This window comes from Leopardus geoffroyi, chromosome X, assembly GCF_018350155.1.
Source record: "Leopardus geoffroyi isolate Oge1 chromosome X, O.geoffroyi_Oge1_pat1.0, whole genome shotgun sequence".
NCBI classification, from domain to species: Eukaryota; Metazoa; Chordata; class Mammalia; order Carnivora; family Felidae; genus Leopardus; species Leopardus geoffroyi.
The window spans coordinates 100,111,495-100,118,281 of record NC_059343.1 but is presented as its reverse complement, the minus strand read 5'-3'; positions in this window follow the sequence as shown (position 1 = coordinate 100,118,281).

The window sequence follows — 6,787 nt, the reverse complement described above, 5'->3', positions numbered from 1 at the left end:
ATAATTATTTAATAATTGACAGGACTAAAAGGAGAAATAGAAAATACAATAATAGCACAGGGAGATTTCAACATATTTCTCTCAACAACTTACCAGACAAAAATTCAATAAAGCTATAGAAGATATAAATAACACAATTGACAAACTGGACTTAACATGTAAAAAACACTGCACTGAATTTTGTAGAATATATATATTTCAAGTGCTCACTGAACATTTACTAAAATTGACTACATGCATTACAAAGCAACAAGTTTTTTTAAGTTTATTTATTTCGAAAGAAAGAGAGAAAGAGCAATTAGGGGAGGGGCAGAGAGAGAGAGGGAGAGAATCCCAAGCAGGCTCCATACTGTACAGAGCCCAATGGAGGGCCTGAACTCACGAACCATGAGATCCTGACCAAACCACAGCTGGAAGCTTAACCGACTGAGCCACCCAGGCGTCCCCAAAGCAACAAGTTTGAAAGGAATAAAATCACAGAATATGTGATCTCAACAGACTGAGGATAATCTAGAAATAATAAGACAATAACTAGAAAGTCTCCACATGTTTGAGAGATAAGAAATTCATTTTGTAAATACTCCATGGATAAAAGGAAAAAAACTCTCAGTGAAATTTTAAAAATATTTTGAACTGAATTATAGTGAAAATATGCTCTGTCAAACTTTTGGGATGCTGTGCTTGGAAAGACATTTAAACAGGGCTGTCTACATAATTTGCCAGGCCCAGTGCAAAATGAAATTGCATGGCCCTTTGTCCAAAAAGCTGGGCTGTAAGGGGAAGTCCCATTAAAGATACTATATAAAGCTTTGTCCTTTTCATCACATTCTTGCTCTCAACTTGTTGTGGTATTTTCTATTTGCTATTTAAATATAATCTTAAGAATCTTTAAGAAAGAAAATTTTTAATTTTAAACTCTTAGCATGAATTTTTACTGTTCATCTTTATGTTCTGCATAAACATATGACATATTTACATGTGAGAATCCTGTAAACATGGAGCATCACAAACACCATCTACAAATAGGGTAGCAAGGAATTTCAGACATGTGTATGGCACATATTACCAAGTTCATGTGCATGCTCTATTGCTCCATAAGATTCCATTTTAGAAGCAGCACTAAGATAAAATAAAAAATTTTAAGATGGCAACAGCATAAACCAAGTTGGGGGTGGGGAGGGCTTCTGAGTGTGGTACCCTGTGTGACTGCATAGGTAACAATCCATGAAAGTGGCCTTCTCCTTAAGTGTATATCTTAGAAAAGATAAAAGGCTGATAAATCAAGGCAGATCTAGTATCTATCTCAAGAAGTTAGAAAAAGGACACAAAATTAAACTCAAAGAATGTAGAAGGAAGGAAATAAGAAAGAGCAGGAATGAAGTAGAAATCAAATATAAACATCAACAAAGACGTTGGTTCTTTGAAGAGAGAAAATTGAAACACCCCTAGCAATGTAATTCCTACATTAAAAGAACAATCTAATTATTATCTTAATACATGTAGAAAAAGCACTTAATAAATCTCAAAGAAAACTTTCCTTAATCTGATGAAGAGAATCTCACCTTGTGGGCCCAAGACGCTCCTGCCCTGCCCAGAGACATCTTTATAAACCGTAAACAAATAAGTAAAGTATAGAGTAGGTTAGCAAGTGATATGATCAGGTAAGAAAAAAAAAGAGCAGGAAAAGTAAGTAAGAGTACTGAAGGAGAGGGGCGCCTGGGTGGCGCAGTCGGTTAAGCGTCCGACTTCAGCCAGGTCACGATCTCGCGGTCCGGGAGTTCGAGCCCCCCGCGTCGGGCTCTGGGCTGATGGCTCAGAGCCTGGAGCCTGTTTCCGATTCTGTGTCTCCCTCTCTCTCTGCCCCTCCCCCATTCATGCTCTGTCTCTCTGTGTCCCAAAAATAAATAAACGTTGAAAAAAAAAAAATTTTTAAAAAAAAGAGTACTGAAGGAGGGTTTCAAGTTAAAGTCAAACAATCAGGGAAGGCCCCGGTAAGAAGATGACCTTTTTTTTATATATTAAATATAATTTATTGTCAGATTGGTTTCCATACAATGCCCAGTGCTCATCCCAACAGGTGCCCTCCTCAATGCCCATCACCCACTTTCCCCTCTCCTCCACCCCAGATGAAGTGAGGGAACAAGGCATACAGATCACTGAGGGAAGAGGACCGGAGGCAGAGGAAACAAGTGCAAAAATCCTAAGGAAGACAATGCCCAGTGTGTCACAGGCACAGCCAGCGTGGCTGGAACAGAGTATTGGGAGAGAAGTAGGATATAACACCAGAGAAGTAATGAGAGTCTGGATCACAAAGGGCTCCAGAAGGCTATTGGCATCACTTGGGTTTCACCTAACATGATATGGGAGGTATTGGAAAGAGGGATTTGAACATGACTGGATTTATGAATAGGATTGCTCTGACTGCTGTATTAAGAACAGACTGAAAGCTAGCAATAATGGAAGCGGGGGAGACCAGTTATGAGGATACTGCAATAATCAAGGTGACAGATTGTTAAAGTTTGAACTAAGGAGGAAGTAGTAGAGTTGAGAAGAAGATAAGGTTTTCTTCTCTACCTCATCACCAAATTGTGTACCATTTCTGAAAGGTCCTGTGGCATAACCAAGGAAAACAATTTTACAATAACCTTCATCTTCCAAAACAAGTCACATCGCTGCTTCAATGCATGATCTTTTAATTCTCCCCATTATAAAATTTCTCAGTCCTCCCTCAGGTAGCGCTTCCCTAATTAAACAGTGCATCAGTGGCCCAGTGTCTAAATTATCAATAGCACATTTGTCAGTCAACAGTAATTCAGGCAAGATGTCAAAATATGGGAAATATTTTTTATAAAACTGCTACAGGTAAGGATGAAGATTGCAAGCTCTCCCAGGGCGATTTGTGAGTTAAGGTAAAAGGTAAATGAAAGGAAGAGGCACTAGTATGCAATTACTACCCTGGTTTCCCTTCAAATGCAGCACACTTGAATCTCTTTTATCTTGTTAAATTGATTACAGGCCTTGAAGTTTCATCACTCCAGGAACCATAATGAAGGGTAACCTGCCATGTATCAGTCTAACCCTAGATTATAATTCAAGTCAATAAAATCAGGAAACTACCAAAAATGGTCATTAATGCCATAAACGAATTCAGATAATCTAATTCAACTGGTCTCTTACAAGAACAGGAATACAAATTGCTGTGCTGGGTTATTTGGGGAAGAAGAAAGGGAATGAAAAAAATAAGGAAATGCTTCTCTGTTGATATTAGCTAGATGATCTATGTTTGGGATGGTTAGAACAGAAGTCAGGCTACAAGTCCCATGCCAATGCTAAAAATACTTTTTGAAAAAGTTAAAAATTTACCAACCCATGGTCACATGTGGGCTGAGAGCATATTGTGTTTGGCCCAAGTAGTAATTTATTTTTTTAATTAATTTAATTATTGAGAGAGAGAAAGCACGTGCAAGTGAGTAGGGGAGGGGCAGAGAGAGAGGGAGAGAGAGAATCCCATTCAGCATGGAGTCTGACTCAGGGCTCCATCCCACAACATGCGAGATCATGACCTGAGCCAAAACCAAGAGCTGGACACTTAACTGATTGAGCCACCTAGGCACCCCTGGCCCAACTAGGGGCCAGAAAATGAAGAAACATTATTAGTCAATTTCCACCACTAAATTTGGATACACAAAATGCAGACCTACCTCAAATTCAGATTAGATCTCAGCAACCTTGGGTTTAGTCATGGTTTCTCCATTAACTAGCACAACATTAAGAAAATCTGTTAACTTTTCTGGGCCTCAACTTCCCCAATTTTTTAAAGTTTATTTATTTTGAGAGAGAGAGGAAGAGAGCGCACAAGTGGGGAAGGGAGAGAGACAGAGAGGGAGAGAGATTCCCAAGCAGGCTCTGCACCACCAGTGCAGAGCTCGAAGCAGGACTCAAACACACAAATCGTGCCTCAACTTCCCCATTTAAAAAAATGGGCTTCAGGGACCTGACTGGCTCAGTTGGAAGAGCATGATCTTGGGGTTGTGAGTTCGAGCCCCACATTGGGTGTAGAGATTACTTAAATAAATAAAACTTAAAAAAATAAAAATAACAAAAATGGGCCTAGATACAAATCTGTCTCCCACCTATTCTACATTCCTAGAAAGTACTAAAGAATTCACAGACACACGTCAAAGGAGAGGAAAGGGATTACTCAACAAAAGATGCCAGAGGTTAGCTGCTTAGGGACAAAAAAAAAACAATCATGATCCAAACTTCATATCATGTGCCAAAATAACTCAGAAGGATAAAAGTATAGATGGTAAAAAAAAAATTTGCAGCACAAAAATGAGAAGAAAATGTTTGCTTAAATGGTCATGTCATCAGATGGTAAAGAATTTTATAAATTTAAAGATGGAAGAAATACAAAAGGAAAATATTGGAAACCTTCTACACAAAAAAAGGAAACTAAAATACTTATAAATATTAACAAGCATAAGAGGCAAATGCAAAATGAGAAAATACATTGAGGTATGTCCAACCTCAATTTGACAGCATCTGCCTCTCTAAGTCCTAGACAAAAGGGAAGGAGGGGTGTAAACTGTTAGTAGCTAGGGGGGATATGTTTAAGTTCATAGACCTAATAACCACATGACTGCTCCACAACCAAATTAGAGGGCTGTAACTAAATGCCTGAATAACTACCCAACAGCAACCACCCTGTAAATTAGACAACTCCACGGGGTAGGCATCACAGGGGTTGTTACCCTAATTTTATAGATGAGAAAACAGGCACAGAAAAGCTAAATGAGATTGCCAAGTCATAACAACAGATAAGTATTAAAACCAACTTTGGAACCCAGCTGGGATTCTGCCTCAGTTGACCCATCTGTGAAATGAGGAAGTTGGTTAGAACCCTGGTTCTCAAAGTGCATGTTTTGGCCAGCACCAGCAGCCTCCCATGGGAACTTATTGGAAATGCAAATTCTCAGGTCACCCCAGACCCTGGAAGCCTGACCTTGGCAGTGGGGCCCAGCAATCTGTGGTCCAATAAGCCCTTCAGGTGATTCCCATGCACACTCAAGTTTGGAGAACCACTGGATTGCATGATTTCTAAGGTCTCTTACAACCTAAAATATTTACATTAATATTTGAGCATTAATCTCCAGGGCATTTTGCATAAAACCATGTAGTCTTCCTGATCTGGAACCAAAAGGTTAAAAAAAAAACGAAGTATCATTGGAGTTTGTTAGTGGGAGAAAACACTCCTTTCCCTTGGTGGAATCTATACCTATTGTGTTTGTTAAAGCTACCTATCTTATTTGGGGAGCCTGGCTGGCTCAGTTGGTAGTGCATGTGACTCTGGATTTCGGGGTCATGAGCTTGAGCCTCATATTGGGAAAAGAGTTAATGTTATTAATTTTATTTAATAGATTTTTTAATGTTTTTTTAAATTTTTTTTAATGTTTATTTATTCTTGAGAGAGAGACAGAGCACTAGCTGGAGATGGCAGAGAGGGAGGGAGACACAGAATCTGAAGCAGGCTCCAGGCTCTGAGCTGTCAGCACAGAGCCTGATACAGGGCTCAAACCCAAGAACTGAGAGATCATGACCTGAGCCGAAGAGACACTTAACTGACTGAGCCACCCTGGTGTCCCAATGTTTATTTGTTTTTGAGAGAGAGAACGAGCATGCATGGGCAGGAGTGGGCAGAAAGAGAGAGGGATGCAGAGGATTCTAAGTGGGCTCTGTACTGACAGCAGAGAGTCCGATGTAGGGCTCCAACCCGCGAACTATGAGATCATGACCTGAGCTGAAAGACACTTAACCAACTGAGCCACCCAGGTGCCCTGGAGAAAGAGTCCATTTTACTTTACTTTAAAGTTCATTTATTTTTGAAAGAGAGAGAGAGAGCGTGGCGGAGGGGCAGAAAGAGAGGGAGAGAGAGAGAATCCCAAGCAGGCTTGGCACTGTCAGCACAGAGCCTGACATGGGGCTAGAACTCACAAACCATGAGATCATGACCTGAACTGAAATCAAGAGTCAGAGGCTTAACCGACTGAGCCATCCAGGCACCCCAAAAAGAGTTCATTTTAAAACAAAACTGCAGCTGCACAGACCTCATTTACTCAGACTGATTAGCTGGACAGACTCTCTTAGGACAGTAAAAACAGCACTGCTAAAAATCAGCAGCTCTGCTCAGTTTCTTAATCCTTCTGAGCCTCATTTTACTCATCTGTGAAGTACAATGAGTTCAAACATAAGCATCTACAACCCTGGTTCTTAAACTTTGGGTACATTAGAGACTTGGGAGTTAAGACGGCAGAGCAGCATGGAGACCCTGAGCTTGTCTCAAAAACAAAGCTAGATCAGCATCAAACCATTTTGAACACCTAGGAAATTTATCTGAGGATTGACACAACAATCTGCATCACTTGAGCCACAGAACTCGGCAGGTACATGGTATGGAGAGGTGAAGTGGGGGAGAGAAAAGCTGCAGGGGGTAGGAAGCCATTTTCGCAGAGAGAGCACAGAGAGAAAGGGGGAGAGCGCGACACACCAGGATCATGTAAGGAGAGCACTCTGCCCAAAAGTACCTGGAGAGAAAGAGTGAAAACACTCACAGGGGACTGAACAAGAAATCCGTTCCCCAAAAGCACTGATGGGGAGAAAAGAGAGTTTCAATAATACCAGGATTCTAGAAGCAATGGAGAACAGAGTCTGAAGTTTTGGAGCTCAATACCTGGCAGTTCTCTGGTAAGGAGTCAGGGCAAATCCCCAGGAGCAGGCAGCATGGTCT